At 40.6% G+C, this 21,594-nt stretch overlaps 1 non-coding gene across 1 annotated transcript; it reads right to left on the reverse strand.

Annotated features, from left to right (window-relative positions):
- Window positions 1-10,195: 10,195 nt before the first annotated feature.
- LOC145612834 (small nucleolar RNA R71) lies at window positions 10,196-10,301 on the reverse strand. The gene has a single exon (XR_014106751.1). It is a non-coding gene; the product is annotated as a small nucleolar RNA R71 (small nucleolar RNA).
- Between the last annotated feature and the right edge of the window lie 11,293 nt (window positions 10,302-21,594).

Genomic DNA, 21,594 nt, shown 5'->3' on the forward strand with positions numbered 1-21,594 from the left:
TTAACTCTTTTATCTGTTTTAACTAATGATTGTTTTGCAGGTATCGGCGTTATAAGAATGATTTAGAATCGCAGAACATTTTGAATCATTCTCCGTCCCTATCGATACTTTGACTCTCGTTTTTCGAAACATAAGTTCCTTCAAACTCAGTCAAAGTGGGGGCTTCTGTAGACACCCATTTGTGTCTCCCCAAAACCAAACCCAGTGATGAATGCCTTGTGCGTCGTGTCATAATCGAATTAGGTGAAAGTGGTTTGAAAGTCAGGTGTTGCGGTTATTTTTTATTAATTCTTTTCTCTCTGTTTTTAAAAATGGCTTTATTTGTTTGAAAATGTCCATTTCAGTTTATTTTGGTCCTTGATAAGGGTCCAATAATAGTGTAGTTGGATGGGGCTTGAAAAGACCTTTCCGACGATATATTATAAGCCCAATTCCGATGAATATTGAGGAAGTTATGGCCAAAATACTAAACTGGGCCCGGAGTTCTATTTTAATACGGCCCAATGATCTAGAGGAGGGCCCAATATTAATTGTTATTCCTAAAGTTATTAGGATTAATTATAGTTTTCTAGAAGTTTCTAGAAAATTCTTTTTAATTCTAATGTTGATAGGATTAATAATTAATTATCTTTAAAGGTTTTTTTATTTGGAATAAAATATTGTTTTATTATCTTAAATACGTATTTTATCTTCTGTACGGATTCCGTAGATCAAGTTGATTAAAGATCGGATTCCGTGTAAAGATAAAAACGCGCTTATACAGGCTGTCGCCAGACGACAAGTCTGTCGCCGCGCGACAGAGTCCATTCCTGGCGACAGCGTGGAGTTTTATTCCTTATCAAATTCCGTGTTTTTCCGGATTATTTTCATTATAAATAGCGTCCGGATTCCTGTTTTCAGAAGGATCAATTATCAATCATCAAAAATTAATTCTCTTTTCTCTCTTGAGCACTTTATGCTTTCTTTCTTTCTTTTCTAGTTTTTACAATATTCCGCATACATTAGACTTAGAGTCATCTAGCCAAGTTCGAAGTTGCCTTCGCCCTAGACGTGCAAGGTTGATAATTTCTGAGGGTTTGGTCCAAATCTAGTCTAAACTTTATTTAATTTGATTTTAATTTAATTCTTTAATTATTGTTTATTTATTTTCATTGAAGTTTACTAACTTGTGTATTTTGTTATTAGAAAGAGGTACGAGGCTTCAAAGTATGTAATCTTATTACTCTCTTTCAATGTAGAAAGCATGCTTATTATTGTTTTATATTCCTAGTATCATGTTAGGATGTTTTTATGCTTTCTAGTGTCATGTTTAGGATGCCTCTTATCTTTCTAATATCATGTTAGTACCATGTTAGGTTTAAAGCTTCGATCTTTATTGCTTAGTGACATGCTAGGATTTGTTATTAATCTTGTTAGTATCATGCCTAGGATCTTGCTATTATTATCAAGCTTTATTATGCCTTATCATGCTATTATCATCGTTATGGTTATCATGATTATTATTTATTCTTTATTATTATGTTGCTTGATATTATATTGTTTTATTGTTGTTGCTTGATCACGCCTTTTATGCAGGTTTAAAGGGAATTTGTACTTGAAATCACGCTTAATAAGATAATTAATAATTTGGTTTAGGCTAATGTGATTTTAACTCAAGTGATTGCCAATAATAGTCTTATTTGTGCATTAATGTTCAACCAACATAGATAAACAGGGTAGGTTTAATATAATGTTTGTATGTTATTCGAAAAGCGCACATGAATACGAGCAGAACAAAGTAGAGGCCTATTTTATAGGGCGGGTCCTTTCTTTTGTAGATTGGATTCGTACCCTCATCCCCGGACCCTATTTGGTTCAAGACCTTATGGAGTAGTTGACGGTCCTTTGGATTGTCTTTTGGGTACAAGTTCCTTAAAACTTGTTGGCGACTCTTTTTGCTCTTTGTCTTTCCCTTTAGAACGCCACCGTACTTTAGTGTATGATCACAGTGGGGTTCAAGTTTGGGGTTATCGTAATGCTTGAAATATTCCCTACAATAATGATAACCAAAAACATGCAAAAACGTCCAAAATCAAGCAATAAATGGTATAGTTGAGGTAAAAGCGCGAAATTACATCGCATTCTTCCCCCCTCAAAAGAAAAGAGTTACGCCCTCGTAACTCACCTCGTCAAATAACTCGGGATACTTGTTCCTCATCTCTTCCTCGGCCTCCCAAGTAGCTTCTTCATATTCCTGATTAGACCAAAGGACCTTCACTATCTTCACATCCTTGTTTCTAGTACTGCGCACTTTGTGATCTAGTATCTTTACTGGTCTTTCTTCATAAGTTAGAGACTCATCTCCGGTTGCAAAACATGGGTTTCACTAGGCACATACTTCTTTAGCTGGGAAATGTGGAACACATCATGCATTTTCTCAAACTCCATTGGCAAAGCCAATCTGTAAGCCACCTTTCCCACACGTTGGAGGATTTCATATGGCCCCACATATTTAGCACCAAGTTTCCCTTTCTTGCCAAATTGCATCACACCTTTTGTTGGAGAAACTTTTAGAAAGACCTTGTCCCCAACATTAAACTCGTCATCTCTCCTCTTCAAGTCAGCATAACTTTTCTGTCTATCTTGTGCTGCCTTGATACGCGACTGGATAAGCCTCACTTTGCCCACCATATCCTCAATGAAATCTGTACCCAAAGTAACCCGTTCACTGTAATCACTCCAACAAACTGGACTTCTGCACTTCCTTCCATACAGTGCTTCAAAAGGTGTCATCTTGATGCTTGCATGGTAACTGTTATTGTAGGAGAATTATATCAAAGGTAGGTGATCCTCCCAATTTCCTTGGAAATCTAAAGCACAAGCTCGCAACATATCCTCCATGGTTTGGTTTGTTCTCTCAGTCTGACCATCTGTTGCAGGGTGAAAAGCAGTACTCATCTTCAATGTTGTTCCAAGGTTCTTCTGCACTTTTTGCCAAAACTTGGATAGAAACCTCGAGTCTCTATCTGACACTATGTCCTTGGGAACCCCATGCAACCGAGCTACATTCTTTACATAGACACTTGCTAGTTGCTTCTTTTTCCAGGTCTCTTTGATAGGAATAAACATCGCTGACTTAGTAAGTCTGTCCACAATCACCCAAATCGTGTCATTCCCAGAACGAGTCTTGGGTAGGCCTGTCACAAAGTCCATGGATATAGAATCCCACTTCCATTCTGGTATCTCCAAGGGTTGTACTTTTCCCATGGGTCTCTTGTGATCTATCTTCACCTTCTGGCACGTCAGACACTAGGATACAAACTCAGCTACCTCTCTCTTCATATTCGGCCACCAATAGAACTCTTTCAAGTCCTTATACAATTTATCTCCCCCAGGGTGAACTGAATAAGGTGTATTATGGCACTCCTCCATGATTTTTCTTTTAATATCCTCACACTTTTGTGGAATACACCATCTCTCCTTATATCTCAAGCTCCCATCCTCATGAATCTTGAATTCAGTCTCCGCACCACTAGTCACTCGATCCCTAATCTTCTGAAACGACTCATCCTCCAGTTGCCTTTCTCTAATCTCCTCCAATATTGTAGGTTGGATGGTTAAAGCACTCAGTAATCCCTTTAATTCTCCTTGATTGATAACCTCAAGGTTCAATCTCCTCATATCTTCACACAACTCATTAGCCACAATTAAAGCATTGACATTATGACTTGACTTTCTGCTAAGGGCATCAGCAACTACATTTGCCTTTCCCTCATGATACTGAATGTGGACATGGTAGTCTGTGAGGTACTCTAGCCATCTACGTTGCCGCATATTCAAGTGATCTTGGGTGAAGATGTACTTTAGGCTCTTATGGTCTGTGAAGATCTTACAAGAAACACCATAAAGGTAGTGCCTCCAAATCTTCAAGGCAAACACAACAGCTGCAAGCTCCAAGTCATGGGTAGGGTAATTTACTTCATGTTTCTTCAGTTGTCTCGATGCATATGCGATCACCTTTTCATTCTGCTGTAAGACACATCCCAAACCATGCTTCGAGGCATCACTATACACTTCGAATCCTTCTCTCCCATCAGGTAATACCAGCACTGGTGCAGTGGTCAATTGCTCTTTGAGGGTTTGAAAAGCTGACTCACAACTCTCATTCCATTCAAACTTACTCTGCTTCTTCATAAGGGTAGTCATGGGTCTAGCTATCTTCGAAAAATCCTTAACAAACCTTCTATAGTACCCAGCTAATCCCAAGAAACTACGAACATCAGTCACATTCTTAGGTGTGGGCCACTCACTTACTGCCTTAATCTTCGCAGGATCCACAGATACACCCTCTTTCGAAATGTAATGCCCCAAAAATGCAACTTTCTCTAACCAAAAATCACACTTAGAAAACTTAGCATACAACTTGTTCTTTCTAAGAGTTTCAAGGGTAGTTCTCAAGTGCTCAGCATGCTCTTCCTCATTCTTCGAATACACCAATATGTCATCAATGAACACAACTACAAACTTATCCAAATACTCATGAAACACTCGGTTCATCAAGTCCATAAATATGGCTGGTGCATTGGTTAACCCAAAAGGCATGACAGTAAACTCATAATGCCCATATCGAGTTCTAAAGGCTGTTTTTGGAATGTCTTTATCTGCAACCTTCAACTGATGATACCCAGACCTCAAATCAATCTTCGAAAACACACTTGCCCCCTTTAGCTGGTCAAACAAGTCATCTATCCTAGGTAAAGGGTACTTATTCTTCACAGTCATATTATTCAGCTCTCTGTAATCAATACATAGCCTCAAACTTCCATCCTTCTTTTTCACAAATAACACAGGTGCTCCCCAAGGTGATGCACTAGGCCTAATGAACCCCTTGTCTAACAACTCTTGTAATTGAGCCTTTAGCTCACTCATCTCAGCTGGTGCCATTCTATAAGGTGCTTTTGAGATAGGTGCAGCTCCTGGGACTAAGTCAATGGTAAACTCAAGTTCCCTTTTAGGTGGCATTCCCGAAATTTCTTCTGGATAAACATCTAAAAACTCATTTACAATGGGTACATCCTCCATCCGCCTACTCTCACTCATACTCAAATCTTGGACACAGCAAAAGTACAATGGACATCCTTTACTCACTAGCTTCTTGACCTTCAAAGCAGAAATAATCCCAAAACCCTTAGGCTTCCCTAAATGTCTATATGACACCGTCTTACCCAAAGGATCTCTCAACTGCACCCTCTGCATTTCACAGTCTATCTTGGCCTTGTATGAACTCAGCCAATCCATCCCCAGAATTACATCTAAATCCCCTAGATTAAACTCAATAAGATTCGAAGGAAAGATAGCTTCTCCTATTTTCAAAGGCAAGCCTTTGAATATTCTATTACAATGGACAAGTTTGCCTGTAGGCAGACTGACCGACACATCAACATGACTGGACTCAGTTAAGTTTAATTTGCGCACAACAGAAGTAGAAATGAAAGAGTAAGCTGCTCCAGAGTCAAACAAAGTGTTGACAGAGACAGAATGAATAGAAAAAGTACCAGTAACTACATCTGAGGACCTCTCAGCTTCTCCCTTGCTCATCACAGTCAAGCGTCCGGGAGTGTTGTTTCTTGCCTGGTAACCATTGTTGTTGTTGTTGCCTGAATTGTTGTTGCTGTTGCCAGATCTGTTGTTGTTGTTGCTACCATTTCCAAACTTCCCATTCTGACTATTTCCAAACTTTTCATTCTGACCATTTCCCCTGTTCCCCTGGTTGTTGAAATTGTTAGGCCTCTGTTGGGTGTTCCCACCATTCCCATCATTTCCCTGTTGTTTCTGTTTGGTGTAACACTCATATTCCCTGTGCCCCTTCTTATTACAGAACCGACAAGTCACTAAATTCCCATCACAGTCTCTCCCAGGGTGGTTTCTCCTACACCTCTTACAATGGTAGGTTCTTTCTCCATTGTTAACATTAGAAGAGTTGCTAGCAGTTTGGTCACCTCTATCAAATGAGTTCCCATTTCTAGGCCTCTTATAGCTACTTTGGTGCTCTGATCTCCCAAAGTCCTTTCTCTTCTCCCCGGCCTTGGCAGTCTCTCCTACACTCTTAGAATTTAGATGGTACATGTGGGCAGCTCTTTCATATACCTTGTCTAGAGTTTTAAACACCTTCCCCGGTAGGTCTTTTTGCAGTTGGTTAGTTAACCCTTACTCAAATCTCTGAGCCTTCACACTAGACGAAAATATGAATTGGCCACCGGTTCAAAACCCCCCTATGCCATCGGTTTTGAACCAGTGGCCAGTTGGGGGGTGGCAATAATATTATTAAAAAGCCACCGGTTCAAAACCGATGGCAAAAACAATTATTGCCACCGGTTAACCGGTGGCAATAATGCTTCCCGCAATTTTTTTTTAATGGTATTAAAAAGTATTGCCACCGGTGGCAATAATGTTCATATAAAACAAAAAAAAAAAATTTTTTTTTTTTTGCATTTATTTCACTTAAATTGTAGCAGAAATTATATATATATATGTAAATTATATAAAAACACATATATATATTCATCAGTATCTAATAATTGTACACTTTTTAAGAGTGAAAAAACCAAATTAATAACTACAACTAAATTACTCATACAACAATTCCAATTTAAAACAACTAAATTAATCAAATTACACAAAACTAAAATTCCAACATTAAAAACCAAAAAAAACAAATTTACAATAAAAACCAAAAAAAATTACAACATTAAAATTAAAAAACAACCACATAACACCTAAATCATAATCCTGCATCTTTTTTCTTCGATTTAACATCTACATCCAAATCAATACACCTGCATTAAAAAAAAATTCGATTAAATAAAAAAAATAAGCTGCGAAAAAAAGATAAAAACAAGAACTGTATAAGCTGCGAACAAAAAAAAAACCTATAAATCGATTTAAATCGGTTAAATAAACCCAGAAAAAACACACAAAATATAAACAAAACCCAGAAATTAAACAAAAACCCAGAAAATTAACCCAGAATACTAAAACCCAGAAAAAAAAAAAAAGAAAAAAAAACCCAGAAAAAAATTAAACAAAAATCCCAGGAATTAGTGAAAACCCGAGAGTTAAATCGAACTAAAAAAAATCAAATTGATTTTCAAAACGAGAACTAAAACAAAATGAGAATTAAATCGAACTCAAAAAAATAAACTGATTTTCACGAACTAAAAAAAAAATGAAAAAACCCAGAATTAAATCGAATAGGACCCAAAAGGAGATCCACTTAGAATCGATTAAAATCAATTAAAAATCGATTTAAATCGACGAAAACACTAAAAAAAAAATCTAAAATCGACTAATTAACCCAAAAAAATCAATAACTAGTAATGAAACAAATACCCAAAACACAAACCCAGAATTAATTGATTAAAATCGAGTAAAAACCCAGAATTAATTGATTAAACAAAAACCCAGAATCAAAAAACAAAAACCCAAAATTTAAAATCAAAAACCAAGAATTAATTGATTAATCACAAACCTCGTGCATGTCTTCGTTGTGCATGTTTTCATGGTGGTCTTGATGATGGTGCACGAACTCAAAACCAAGGAGAAGGAGAAGAGGAGATCGAAGGAGAAGAGGGAGAAGGAGACGAAGGAGATGAGAAGGAGAAGGAGATGAGAAGGAGGAGATTAGATGAGAAAGAGAAGGAAGATCGGCTGAGAGTGAAAGAGAATGAGAAATGAAAGAGAAAGAGAAAGAAGAGAGGGAGAGCAGGAGAGAGAAAGAGGAGAGGGACGGCTGAGAGTGAATTGAGGTAGCATTTGGGGTATTTAAGGGGGCGTTTTTTTTTTAATTGCTAATTGCCACGGGTTCAAACCGGTGGCATAAATGGTAAAGGCCACCGGTTCGGTTTGAACTGGTGGCAATGTGAATTAGCCCAACCCGCTGATGAGTGGTATTTATACCACTCTTTTAACCTTTTCTTTAAGGATTTTTCCCTTCACTTGGCACTTGTTTGAGCCTTTTCAAGCACTTTGTTTTAGTTTGCTTTGCCTTGTTCCTTTTTGTGTTTTCCCCTCCTTTTTCCTTTGTTTTTGGCCTTGCTTTGTCGCTTTCCCTCTTTTCTATACTTATGTTTGTGTATGAGTGTTTGAGTAGGTTGAATGGAGTGCTCGTGTGATTCAGCTCGAGGCTTAGTCAACCTTTTTGAGTGCATTGGAATAGCGGAAGAGAGGAGCATGGATTTGGAGAAGAGTCCGGAGCTTTAAAGAGGGGCGGCCGCTCACCAGAGAGGAGCGCCCGCTCCATTTTCTCATCTGATCCCCTGTTTTCCAGACTTATGGAGCGTCCGCTCCACCAGAGAGGAGCGCCCGCTCCACACCTGAAGCGCCCGCTCCTGTCAGGGAGAGCGCCCGCTCCAGTAAGGCGGCTGTTTTGATTAATACCCTCTAGAGCGTCCGCTCACCCTCGATGGAGCGGCCGCTCTCGTGGGTATTTCCGTGCATTTTAATCCATCTTTAGAGTAATGTGAGGGGCATATAAAACCCCTAGGTTTGTAATGAGTTTATCATGTACATTTTAGCCCTAATCTAGTGAGAGAAACTTCATTAGTAGAGAGAGAAAGTGTGGATTTTCCATTGATGAACTTGGATATTGAAGAAGGAGCTTGATTGAATCTTTGTAAATCTTCATCTTCAATTAATGAGCAATCTCTTACTCTCTTTCTTTACTTTTGTATTTAGTTTCATTTGCTTATTTTGATTTTTCCTTCATTGCTTATTGATCATGTTGATGCTTATTGATTTGATGATTGATATTGTTTTCAATATGATTTGTGAGTAGTCACCTAGCCAAGGGTGTGGGGATGGTGTAGTTGTTGATTGATTCATGCTTATGATGTTGGGGTTTTGTTAATGGTGATTAATGTCTTTGTATGTTTGATATTCTTTAATCTTCTTGCAAGTGCACATTGTTAGTTGATTAAAGGTGAATCTTTGCTAACAAGAAACGGAAGTTGACTTGGTTAAGGTTCATTGTTATCGATAGTTCTTTGATTGCACCTTCTAATATATGGTTCTAGTGTGGAAACATGGAGGCTATGTTAGGAGAAATTGATTAACCCCGGAAGGCGGTTAGATTGAGCTTTAATTCGATATTCTTGCATGCTTAGTTTACCATTGCTTTGCTTCCGTGTTATTGCATGATCAATTGGCAACTACATCTACCTACTTCCCTTGGTGCTTAGTTATATTGATTTTTAATCATTCTTAATCTCTAGTTTAATTTCTTAGCTTTTCACACTTCTCGTTCCGAGGTAGCTTAAGTATTAAGTAGTGAATGTGGTGTTTATGCATGTCTCCTTGTGGTTCGACCCCTATGCTTACCTTATACTTATATTAGGTTTGTTTAGGTGTATAAATTATATTTGATCTAGGGATAGACAATTGACGACACGTTTATTCCCTTGTCAAATTGGCGCCGTTGCCGGGGACACGACTTCCATTGCTTTTTCATTACTTTATTTGAGACTATCTCATTTCTTGTTTGTTAGTGTTTGTTACTACTCGTTACTTGTCAGTGCTTACGTTCTCCTTAGCTTTGTTGTATGAACAGGGGACGAACTCGCTTAAGGTCTTTGATTCCCATTGATCCGGAGCTAGAAAGATCTTTGTCCTTACTTCGAAGAGAAGCGAGAGCGAGGAGTAGAAATTCTCACACCCCAACGAAAGAAGGAGTAAGAGAATTGGAAGATACTCCACCATCTTCACCCTCAAGTGAAGACTTAGATAGCCCTAATTCGCCATCAAGTCCGGAAATCAATCCCTTTTCAATCTTTAAGTCCGAAAGTGAAGAAGGTTCTAAAATGGGAGAGAATACGCCTTTGAGTCGTCTTGGGGCTCCCGAAGCCTTTAGAGCCCAAAGTGGGATCCTAACCCAATTTCGAAATCAAGCCCAATTTGATTGCTTTAATCGAGAGGAAACAATTCTCGGGTGGAAAATTTGAGAACCCTCATGAGCATTTGAAAGAATTCGAGAAGTATTGTGACACGGTCAAAGCCAACGGAGTGACTCAAGAGTACATCCGCCTCAAGATGTTTCCATTTTCTTTAATTGGGAGAGGTCTAGAATGGCTAGAGAAGGAGGTGCCCCCTAATTCTCTCACAACTTGGGACCAAGTAACTACGGCTTTCTTGAGGAGGTTTTATAACCATAGGAAGACCGCCGAGGCTCGATCTTTAATTCAAGGCTTTCGCCAAAAGAGTGGTGAGACTCTAAGTGCGGCATGGGACCGGTACAAAGAGCTTCAACGTCAATGCCCACATCATGGGATACCCAAGTATCAACTCATCCACACTTTCTATGGAGGTCTCTCACCTCAAGGGAGAACAAGCCTTGATGCCGCCGCCGGCGGTCCAATCATGAACAAAGGAGAGGATGAAGTGGAATGCATCATAGAGGAGGCCGCAAAGCATTATGATGATTGGTACGAAGGAGAAAGGGAGGCCACTTCTAGTAAAGGTGTCTATGCATTAGAGCAAGCCAACGCAATCAACAACCTTTCTTCCCAAATCTCCAAGATGTCCAATCAAATGGACGAAATGATGAAAGAAAGGTCCAACCCTCATGGTAATACCTCCCCTTCAACCAAGGGAGGCAATGGTATGACCACTTCTTCCCCCTCTTCTTATAATAAAATGCCTCAAGGATGCATGTTTTGCTCAAATTGTGAAACCTACGATCATGATACCTCCCATTGTGTGTATGCTTGTGAAGTTCAACCCCCTCCCTATGAACATGATGATAATGTAGAAGATATCAATGCTATGAATTTTGCTCCTAGAATGGGGAATGTAGGGAACTTGAGGCCAAACTCCAATCAAATGGGGAATTGGAATCAAGGTGGAAACCATGGTTGGAACCAAAGTGGTGGTGGTTATGGTAACCAATACCATGGTGGGGGAGGCCCTTCCAATTTCAATGGAAGAGGCTACTCTAACCAAAGGGGGTATGGTTATCAAAACCAACAACCCGACTCCCGATACCATGACCATCAAAATCAAAATTTTGGTGATCAAGGTAACATGGGAAACAATCGACAAAGTAATGTTCCCAACCAAGGCACCGGAGGCAATAGGGGCCAAAATGTTTCTAACTATGCCCAAACCAATAGACCTCCGGGTTTCCATCAAGCCCAACTTCCTCCACCTCAACAACCTCTTCAAATTGAGGCCCCTCCTAATGACCCCGTGATGGCTAAGCTAGATGCCATCATGAAAATGCATGAGGAGGAAAAGAAAAGAAATGAGGAGGAAAAGAAAAGAAATGAGGAGGATAAAAGGCGAGTCAATGCTCATATGAAAATGCTTGAAACCCAAATTGCTCAACTTGCTTCTAATTCCTCTTCTTCTTCCTCTTCCTCTATCCCTAGTCAAGGAGTCAACCCAAAACCTTTGTATGCCGTGACAACAAGAGTGGAAAGGTAGTAGGGAGTGACCCCTTAGTTGAGGAGGAACCTCGAAATGAAGTAGAGTTAGAGAGGGGGGATGAGAGAACCAAGGAACCTTCTAATGTTTAGAGGGAGAAGGATGTTGAGGTGCAAAAGGAAAAAGAGACCACCCCCTTGACCCTAAATCTCCGACCTAGAGAGGAGAGGTTACCTTTTCCCCAAAGATTTGTGAGAGCTAAGCTTGATGCTCAATTTGGGAAGTTTTTGGATGTGATCAAGAATTTGCATGTTTCCCTTCCTTTTGTAGATGCTATGAAACAAATGCCCCATTACTCTAAGTTTTTGAAAGATCTATTGAGTGGGAGAAGGGAGTGTGAAACGGTGAGCTTGACCGCCAATTGTAGTGCAATCCTTTCCAACAAACTTCCCGCCAAGTTGAAGGATCCGGGTAGTTTTTCCATCCCTTGTTCTATTAATGGCATTGAGTTTGACAAAGCTTTGTGTGATTTAGGAGCAAGTGTGAGCCTCATGCCCTACTCCGTCTACCAAAAGCTTAGTGTAGGAACCCTTTCCCCCACTAACATTACTCTCCAACTAGCGGATCGGTCCATTAAATTTCCCATGGGTAAGGTTGAGGACATTCCCCTTAGGGTAGGAAAGTTCACATTCCCCGTGGATTTTTATGTGCTAGAGATGGATGAGGATGAAAGGATTCCTATTATCTTGGGTAGGCCGTTTTTAGCCACCTCTAGGGCCATCATTGATGTAAAGGAGGGCAAAATATCTTTGAAAATTGACAATGATTCAATTGAGTTTGATTTGAATAATGTCATGCAACAACCTTCCTCAAGTGGTGAATGCTTTAGAGTAGATGTTCTAGATACCATGCTTAGTGAATTTTCTCGTTCCCATTTGCATGCTTCTAACGATCCCCTAGAAAGTGTATTGTTGAATGATTCTAAGCTAGGTGCTCACAAGAACGACATTCAATTCTATGAGGATTTGCTAGAGGAAAGCAAGAGCGAGTGCATGGATGAGAGCATGGAGGAGGAGGCTTTTCACACCCATGACCTCTTTCAAGTTGAGGAAAGAGAGGAGAGCACCAATGGTAAGGGAGCACCAAAGGTAGACTTGATACCTCTACCTTTGGGCTTGAGGTATGAATTTCTTGGTTCTAATGAGTCTTTCCCCGTAATTGTTAATTCCAACCTAACGGAGGAGCAAACCTCCCTCTTGATCAATGTTTTGAAAAAACACAAGAAAGCTTTAGGCTATACCATTGATGACATCAAAGGTATAAGTCCTACTTTATGCATGCACAAAATTGATCTAGAGGGAGATGCCAAACCCGTTAGGCAAAGGCAAAGGAAGCTTATCCCTTCCATGCAAGAGGTTGTGCGGAAGGAAGTGGCTAAGCTTCTTGATGCGGGAATTATATACCCAATTGCTCATAGTGATTGGGTATCTCCCGTGCAAGTTGTGCCTAAGAAAGGGGGAATGACGGTAGTGAAAAATGATCATGATCAACTAGTCCCCACTAGGCTTGTAACCGGTTGGCGCATGTGCATTGACTATCGCCAACTCAACACAAGTACATGCAAAGATCATTTTCCATTACCGTTCATTGATCAAATGTTGGAGAGGCTTACAAAGCATTCCTTCTATTGTTTTCTTGATGGTTATTCGGGATTTTTCCAAATCCCGATTGACCCCAAGGATCAAGAGAAGACGACTTTCACTTGTCCCTACGGTACTTACGCGTATCGTAGGATGCCTTTTGGGCTTTGTAATGCTCCCGCAACATTCCAACGTTGTATGATGTCCATTTTCAGTGATATGATTGAGGATGAGATAGAGGTCTTTATGGATGACTTCTCCGTTGGAGGAGCCACCTATGAAGATTGTCTATCTAATTTATCTCGTTGCTTAGAAAGATGTGAGAGGGCCAACCTCGTGTTAAATTGGGAAAAGTGTCATTTTATGGTAGAAAGTGGGATTGTTCTTGGGCACGAAATTTCCCATGCCGGCATTGAGGTTGATAGAGCCAAGGTAGAGGTCATTGAGAAACTTCCTCCCCCCACCAACGTGAGGGAAGTGAGGTCTTTTCTTGGCCATGCCGGGTTCTATCGGCGTTTTATAAAAGACTTTTCTTTGATTGCAAAGCCTCTCACATCCCTATTGCAACAAGATAAAGAGTTTATATTTGATGATGCTTGTCAAGAATCTTTTTGTAGGTTGAAAAAGGCCCTTTGCACCGCCCCTATTGTCCAAGGTCCGGATTGGTCTCTTCCATTTGAGCTCATGTGCGATGCAAGCGACGAGGCTATTGGTTCGGTTCTTGGGCAACGGGAGGATGGGAAGCTTCATGTCATACATTATTTTTCCAAAACTCTCAATGATGCTCAACGAAATTACACAACCACCGAGAAGGAATTCTTAGCGGTTATTCACTCATTTGAGAAGTTTAGAACATACCTCATTGGTTCTAGGACAATTGTGTACACCGACCATTCGGCTCTCAAATATTTGATAGGGAAGAAGGAAGCTAAACCAAGGTTGTTGAGATGGGTTTTAGTTCTCCAAGACTTTGATTATGAAATGAGAGATAAAAAGGGAGCCGAGAATGTGGTGGCGGATCACCTTTCAAGGTTGGGCGGTGCAAGGTTCAAGGATGATGGTTTGCCAATAGAGGATGCTCTAAGGGATGATGTGCTATATGTTCTTGAGGTGAAGTCGGCTCCATGGTATGCGGATATTGTGAATTACTTGGCTTGTGGTGCCATACCTCCGGATTTCACTTCACAACAACGTCGAAAGCTCAAGCACGAGGCAAAGAGATATATTTGGGATGAACCGATTTTGTTGAAGAGAGGGGTTGATGGGTTGTTGAGGAGATGAGTTCCCGACGATGATTTTCAAAGTGTTCTCCATATGTGCCACTCCTCTCCTTGTGGTGGGCATATGAGTGCTCAGAAAACCGCCTCAAAAGTTCTCCAATCAATGCTCTTTTGGCCTTCCTTATTCAAGGACTCTTGGATATTTGTCAAGACCTGCGATAGATGTCAAAGGGTGGGGAATATTTCGAGAAGGGATGAAATGCCACAAAACCCCATCCTTGAGCTTGAAGTTTTCGATGTGTGGGCGATAGATTTCATGGGCCCTTTTATCACCTCAAATGGGAACAAATATATTTTGGTTGCCGTTGACTACGTGTCTAAATGGGCGGAGGCCGTAGCTTCTCCAACAAATGACTCAAAAGCGGTGGTTAACCTCTTCAAGAAAGTGATCTTCCCAAGATTCGGCGTTCCGAGGGCGATTATTAGTGATGGGGGGTCACATTTCAAACACCACACCTTCGTGCGACTACTTGAGAAATATGGGGTATCTCACAAGCGGGGGCTTGCTTATCACCCCCAAACAAGTGGTCAAGCGGAGGTCACAAATAGAGAGCTCAAAGTGATCTTGGAGAAGACAGTTGCCAGAACGAGGAAGGATTGGTCCTCTAAGCTCATCGATTCTCTATGGGCTTATAGAACCGCTTTCAAGACGCCAATTGGGACCACCCCTTACAAGCTTGTATATGGGAAGAATTGTCATTTGCCCGTGGAGATGGAGCATCGTGCTCATTGGGCGATCAAGAAAATCAACTTGGATCTCCATAGTGCGGGGGAGCAAAGGCTTTTAGAAGTGCACGAGCTAGAGGAGTTCAGGTTGAGTGCTTATGAGAATGCAAGTATGTATAAGGCAAGATCAAAAGCGTGGCATGACGCTCAAATCATCAAGAAAGATTTTGTCAAAGGGCAAAAGGTGCTCCTCTTTAACTCGAGGTTGAAGCTCTTCCCAGGCAAGCTCCGATCAAGATGGAGTGGGCCATACATTGTTACGGAGGTATTCCCGTATGGAGCTTATGAAATTTCCCAAGAGGGCCACTCCCCTTTCAAAGTCAACGGCCACCGCCTCAAGCCTTATTTTGAAGGATCCCCAAGTGATGAACCAGTTTCAGTTACTCTAAGTGACGTGCATCGTCAATACAACCCTCCTTGATCAACTCGAGGAACGTCGAGCTAACGACGCTAACCAAAAGCGCTTTCGGGAGGCAACCCGAGTTTCTCGTTATTTTCTTTAGTCTTTTGATTTATGGATTTGGATTAATTTGGATATTTAGTTACTTGGATTGTTGTTGTTTGATGTTGTAGGGTAGGAATGGAGTAGAAAATGTGGCTAAGTGAAGGAAAGGAGTTCATATTCCAAGGAATTAGAGGGCAAAACCAGTTGAATGGTGCGCCCGCTCCTCCCCTGTGGAGCGTCCGCACCATTCCTGCAGTTCAGGTAAGTTTCAGACAATGTGGAGCGTCCGCTCCTATCAGTGAGGAGCGCCCGCTCCCCCTCGTGGAGCGCCCGCTCCTACTGCTTTTCCGGAAAAAAAAATAGAGCTTAAGGCTCGATTTTTCCCCCTTTCCTCTTCATTTTCCCTAATTTCTCACTCTCCCTCAAACCCTAAGAAATCCTCTTCTCTCATTCCTCACATTTCCTCACTAAAAATCACCCTCACACACAATCAAATTCGCACATTTCACTCCAAATTTCACCTCAAATTCAACTCTTCATCTTTTGGTTGCGAGATCGGCGAAATTCATCCGTTTTGGGTCTTTGTTCTTTGAGTTTCTTTGAAGCAATTTGGTATGAATTTCTTACTCTAGTTCACTTAATTGTTGATTTTGTAAGTATCATTATCCATTTTGTTTCTTAATTTGTGTATTGAAGACTCGAATTTGTTTAAATTTCATGACTACTTGTTCATTCATGTACTACTAGTTTATGGTGATTGAATGGGTTGAAATTGAGTAGTATGTGTTTGGAATTGTCATGTTTGGGCTATAATGTTGTTTGGATGAAGTTTGTAGTTGGTTTCGTTTGCAAATTTTCATACTTGTATCATGGGTTAATTTTCGCTCATGCTAGCATAGTGTTTAATTCAAGCTAAACTACAACTATTCATGCTAGTATTGTTTGATTTGATATGATATTGGTATTTGTATGATTTTTGCCAAGATGAATTGTTTTATTGAGGATTTTGTTATTTGGATGACTACTCCTAATTCAACATGCTAAATCAAGCATTTAGATAGTGTTAATGCTTCCATCACCTTGTTTTGAATGTACAAATGTTTTGAAGTGATGATTGAACCCCCTCATATGTCCTAATTTTTCCTAATCTTTGTTCGTTGAGTGGTTTCCATTTCACTATTTAATGCCTTTTTTTTTTTTGGCTAGTTGTCTTGATTGTGGATGATTTATGTTCATGAGATGAGTGTTTGAAGTTGGATTCTTGGTTGTTTGTAGGTACCTATCCTTTGTAGTCCTTGTTGTTGCAAGCTCCTAACATCAATCATGTCTCGCCGATTAAGAGATTTGTTGCCAGGGTCTTCCTCCCGAAAATCACAAAAGGGGTCATCCTCTCAAGCCGCATCTAGCTCCGTGGCGGTGCCCAATACACCTCCTCAACCCTATAAGGTGAAGTTTGCTTCACCTTATCAAGAAAAGTGTTATAATGAGCTCTCCAAGCGGGCAGTTCGGTCCACCCGTTTCTATGACAAGGAATGTTGTCAGGCTTTGGGCATCGATGCCGATGTCTGAGACATGGCCGAGTCCTTCGGGTGGCAAACCTTCCTCAATATCAAGGTTCCGTCAAAATTCACCCACAACCCGGAGGCCGAGCCCAAGGCACCATTCACCTACCGGGAGCTCACCCTCGAATTCCTCTCTTCATTCAACCTTCAATCCATCGAGAGGCGAGGGGTGAAAGAACTTGAGCTTAACTTCCGTATGTTCAACAACCCGCGGAAGGTTGCAATGAGCGAGCTCAACCGGATGTTCGGGTGGGATCTCGAGAGCCCAGTGCACAGAGCTTATGATAACGAGAGGATGTGGCAAGGCTACGACGAGCAAGAGTGGTGGGGCACCATCACCCAAGGCAACACCAAATTCAAATCAAGATCGGCAAAGGCGTCGGAAATCATCCATCCGGCCCTCCGGTACTTTCATAGGCTAATGGTGTATGCCTTATTTTCCCGCCAGGAGCTCGGGAAAATCAACCAAGAAGAGCTCGTTCTACTGTGGTTGGCCACCGACGGGTACATCAACTACGACCATGGGATGAATTTCGGGGGCCTCCTCACAGACCGCTTCCATGAGACGCAACTTGGTGTCTCCCTCACTGGTGATATTCAGTTGGGGGGGATGATTACATGGATAGCCTACAAGTTAGGCTATGGAGAGGAGCTAGCCAAGCTTACCCCAGTCGATGAGCAGCCCTACCTGAACCTAGGGGCCCTCAAGACGGTCGGGATGATTCGCGAGGTGCCTACTCGCGTGGGGAGGAGATGAGCGGGTTTGGATGGTCCGCGATTCTTCTTGGTGCCTCCTCCCGAACGACTACATCACCAACCCACCAGAAGATGAAAATCAATGGCGCGTTCCCCGAGCTAACCTTGAGGAGGGTAGCTTGTCGTTGAGGGAGAGAGCTCCCCGGGCCCCAAGGCAAAGGCGGTAGCAAGAGCAGCACTTTGACCAACAAGAACAACAACAATTCCAAGAACAACAACAATTTCAACAACAACAACAAGGTTTTCAGCAACATTTCAAGCATCAATCCTTCCACTATGGGGAAGGGTCTCAACAAGTGAACGTCCCCCCTTTAGTGGGGGAGGTATGGCTTCTTCTTCTTCTTCTTCCTCATTTAACATCGAGTCCGCTTTTCAAAATTTGTCCATGCAAGTAAACCGGTTGACGGAAGTCGCCGATGGGAACTCGGTTTACAACGCCAACATTTATGATTGGCATGTAAACCAAGGGCATTTTGACCCACCGGTGAACTACCCGTATTTTCCGCCCCAACAGGGGCCGGTTCCTTGTCACGAGGAACCGCATGCTGACGGGACTCCCCGTCGACAGGTTTGGCCCTATTGGTCCGGGCCTTCATCTCAAGGGGTCCCCCGTGTGAACTACCCCACCTCTGAGGGGTATGATTACAAGGCACCGGGGGGGTGTGATTACCGTGGGGACCCCAACTACCCCATGTACACATCCGAGCCTCTTGAGATGCCCCCTCCCTATGACCCTCTTCCGGACTACCAACAAGAGTTGTACCGGAACCGTGGTTTTCCACCGGGTTACACCGGTGGTTGGGACCCCCATGGCCCTCCTATTGACGTCGGCTACGAGTGGCGTCCATATGGAGAGGGCTCTAGTTCTCATATGGAGGACTAGGTGAAGGAATTGTGTCTTCGATAAGTGCAATTACTAGATATATCAAGGATCACTATTATGGAGATAATAAGTTCATTCTATTGGGGCGTCATCATCTGTTGCTAGACTATGAGAGATGATCTTTGGGCTAGTCAAATAGCCCAAAGCCCTTTAGAATGGATCCTATATTGGTCACACACAAGGGTATTGGGTTAAGCAAGTTAGAGGCCCATTAATGGGCCTCATGAGCAATCAATTAGTCATAAGCATGAGTGGGCTAAGTATAGTTTGAGTGGGATTAGGAAGTGGGCTTGGATTTGGACTTGGGCTATTATTTAGAGATATGATCTATAAATAATAGCCTTGCCTAGGGTTGAATACACAAGTCACAATTGACAATACAGTGAATTGTGAATCAAGCAACCACCATTCAAAAGCCCTCATCCTCCCTCTCTCACACGCACGCCTCTCTCCTCCCCTCTCACCCACGGCCGGCCACCCCTAGTGGCCACGTGGTGTTGCGCGGTGGTTCTTGCCTGGTTGATCGTTCGTCCATCTCCGTAGAAGGTCGATAGAAGTGTTCTTTCGCGACTAACTAGCATTAGTGGAGGTCTTAATCTGTGCCCGTGGACCAAGTAGAGGAATCGCATTTGAGGTTCTTTATCTCCCCATTGTTCTTGCTCGATCATCGTGGAATCACGCTTCAAAGGTATAATTCTTACTTCTTTATGTGTTATGCATGAGATCCTTGGTTTGGTGCTATATGAATATGATTCATGTTAATTCCGCATTTAGTACCTATAATCTCCTACAGTGGTATCAGTTAGCCTCTTGCATTTACATATATTGAGTAATAATTCTTTGATAATCCACAATTTTAATTCAATTAGGAGGGAGAATATTTAATTATGGGTCAATTGTTATTTTAAATATGATTTAACAATATAGAATCATTAAAGGTGTTTAATTTGCTCCATATATATTTTTTTTTAAGAACCCTAAAGCCCCAAAATTTCGAATTTGATGGTTATGAACCCTAATTTTCGATTTTAATTGTTAAATTTATATAATATAATCTATTTTTCATATTAAAAATTGTTTTGATATGATTAATTAATTCATGAAAAAATTGGTTTTATATGAATTGGGGATTATTTTATATGAAAAGCCCTAAATTAATTAAAATGGAGATTTTGATTAATTTTTTCTGAAATTAAGCATAAAGGAGTTTGTGTTTAATTATAATTAGATCACCAAAATTAATTTTGCAAAAGTTGTGAAATTAATTTAACTCAAAATCAAAAAAAAAAAAGGGATTAAAGCTTGAAGGAGCAGCCACGGCTGGGTGGCAGAACAGCCACGGTGGCTGCTCCGGTGGTCGGAAAGGGCGTAGGGGCAGCGCAGGTGGTCGGTGAGGGCAGGAGCAGAGCTGAACCTGCAACTGTTGCACGTTTTCAGCTCTGCTCGAGCTGATAGGTGGCTGGGCAGCAGCCTGGTGCGCCGCTGTGGCTGGGCGGTAGCCTGGCTGCGGCGGGCAGCTGCTGCGGTGGCTGGGCTTCGGCCTGGCTGCTGCAGTGGCTGTGACGTGGCTGGGCAGCAGCTCAGTCACGCAGCTCTGTTTTTCAAAAAAAAAAAAAAAAAAAAAATTTATTTTTTATTTTATTTTAAAAATAAAATCAGTTTTCAAATTCAAAAAAAAAAAAAAAAAAAATAAGAGGATAAGTTTAATTTGGAAAAGATAATTAACAAATTTAAAGTTGTTATTTTTGTTAAGTTTTGGATAATTATGGAGCAAAAGATTCTATAAGGATAATAATTGATTAAATAATATGATTATCTCATAATTATTTATGGATAATAATTGATTTAAAATATGTGATTGGCAAGTAATTAGGATAGAATTCCTAAATTATTTAGGATAATCATGGAAAATAAATATGATTTATATTCCATAATTTCAAATAAGATTTGATTCTATCTCATACCTAAATTGAAATATATGATATTTTATAATTGGTTATGATTAATATATGATATTATCTAATTACAGTAATTAATTAAAATATGAGATATTTATAGCCATGTTTCCTTCATTATGATCATCAGATGTTATAGTTTAGGAAAGCATGATGAGTGATTTATTATATGGCACTTTATAATATATGATATTGTTTATTGCTATATATAGACTAGTATGGCCCATAGATTATAAAATACGATCTGCGCATCGTGATGTATTTTTGTAATCTAAATACGGTCTGCGTACCGTTGAGTATTTTGTAATTTATTTTATTTTATTTAAGTAGTAGATAGAATAGAATAAAATTACAGGTTGCAGTTGATCCAAAAACCAATGAAGTGAAGGCCCAATGGAGCAAGATGGATGAAATCCATGAAGGTTCAAATGGGAGCATTTTACTTTATTAGTTTTCTTAGGATTAAGGGGCCATACTATGTCATGTTTTATTGCATTAGTAGATTATGCATGTTTAGGTTTATTTATGTTGCTTGATGATGCGCTAGAGTTCACTATACAATCACAACATAATAAATCTAGATCCCAGAAATATTGATGCAGCTTTTCCAATTAAAAACCCGATGAAAACCTTGATCGTTTGTGATGGGTCAGCTCTCAGCAGAGCATCATAATATATCTTGGGGAAGTGGGGGTAGAACTGCATAACTACACTTTTAATTGGTTATATTCAACAAGGTTACCTAAATCGTTTAGAACCTTGAAGCTAAGAGTAATAATTAAACATGCGATGGTTAATTATTCAACCAAGAATTACAAGAGTTGTAATCAGTAAAGAGTTTACTCACCTTGAAAATGTAATGGTTGATGCGGAGCTTCACTCTGGTTAATTATTGCACGAATAAAGGATCTTGGAATCATTTTATTCAATAGGGGTCAATTTAAAATTGAATA

This window comes from Chenopodium album, chromosome 24 (genome assembly GCF_948465745.1).
Source record: "Chenopodium album chromosome 24, dcCheAlbu1.1, whole genome shotgun sequence".
NCBI classification, from domain to species: domain Eukaryota; kingdom Viridiplantae; phylum Streptophyta; class Magnoliopsida; order Caryophyllales; family Amaranthaceae; genus Chenopodium; species Chenopodium album.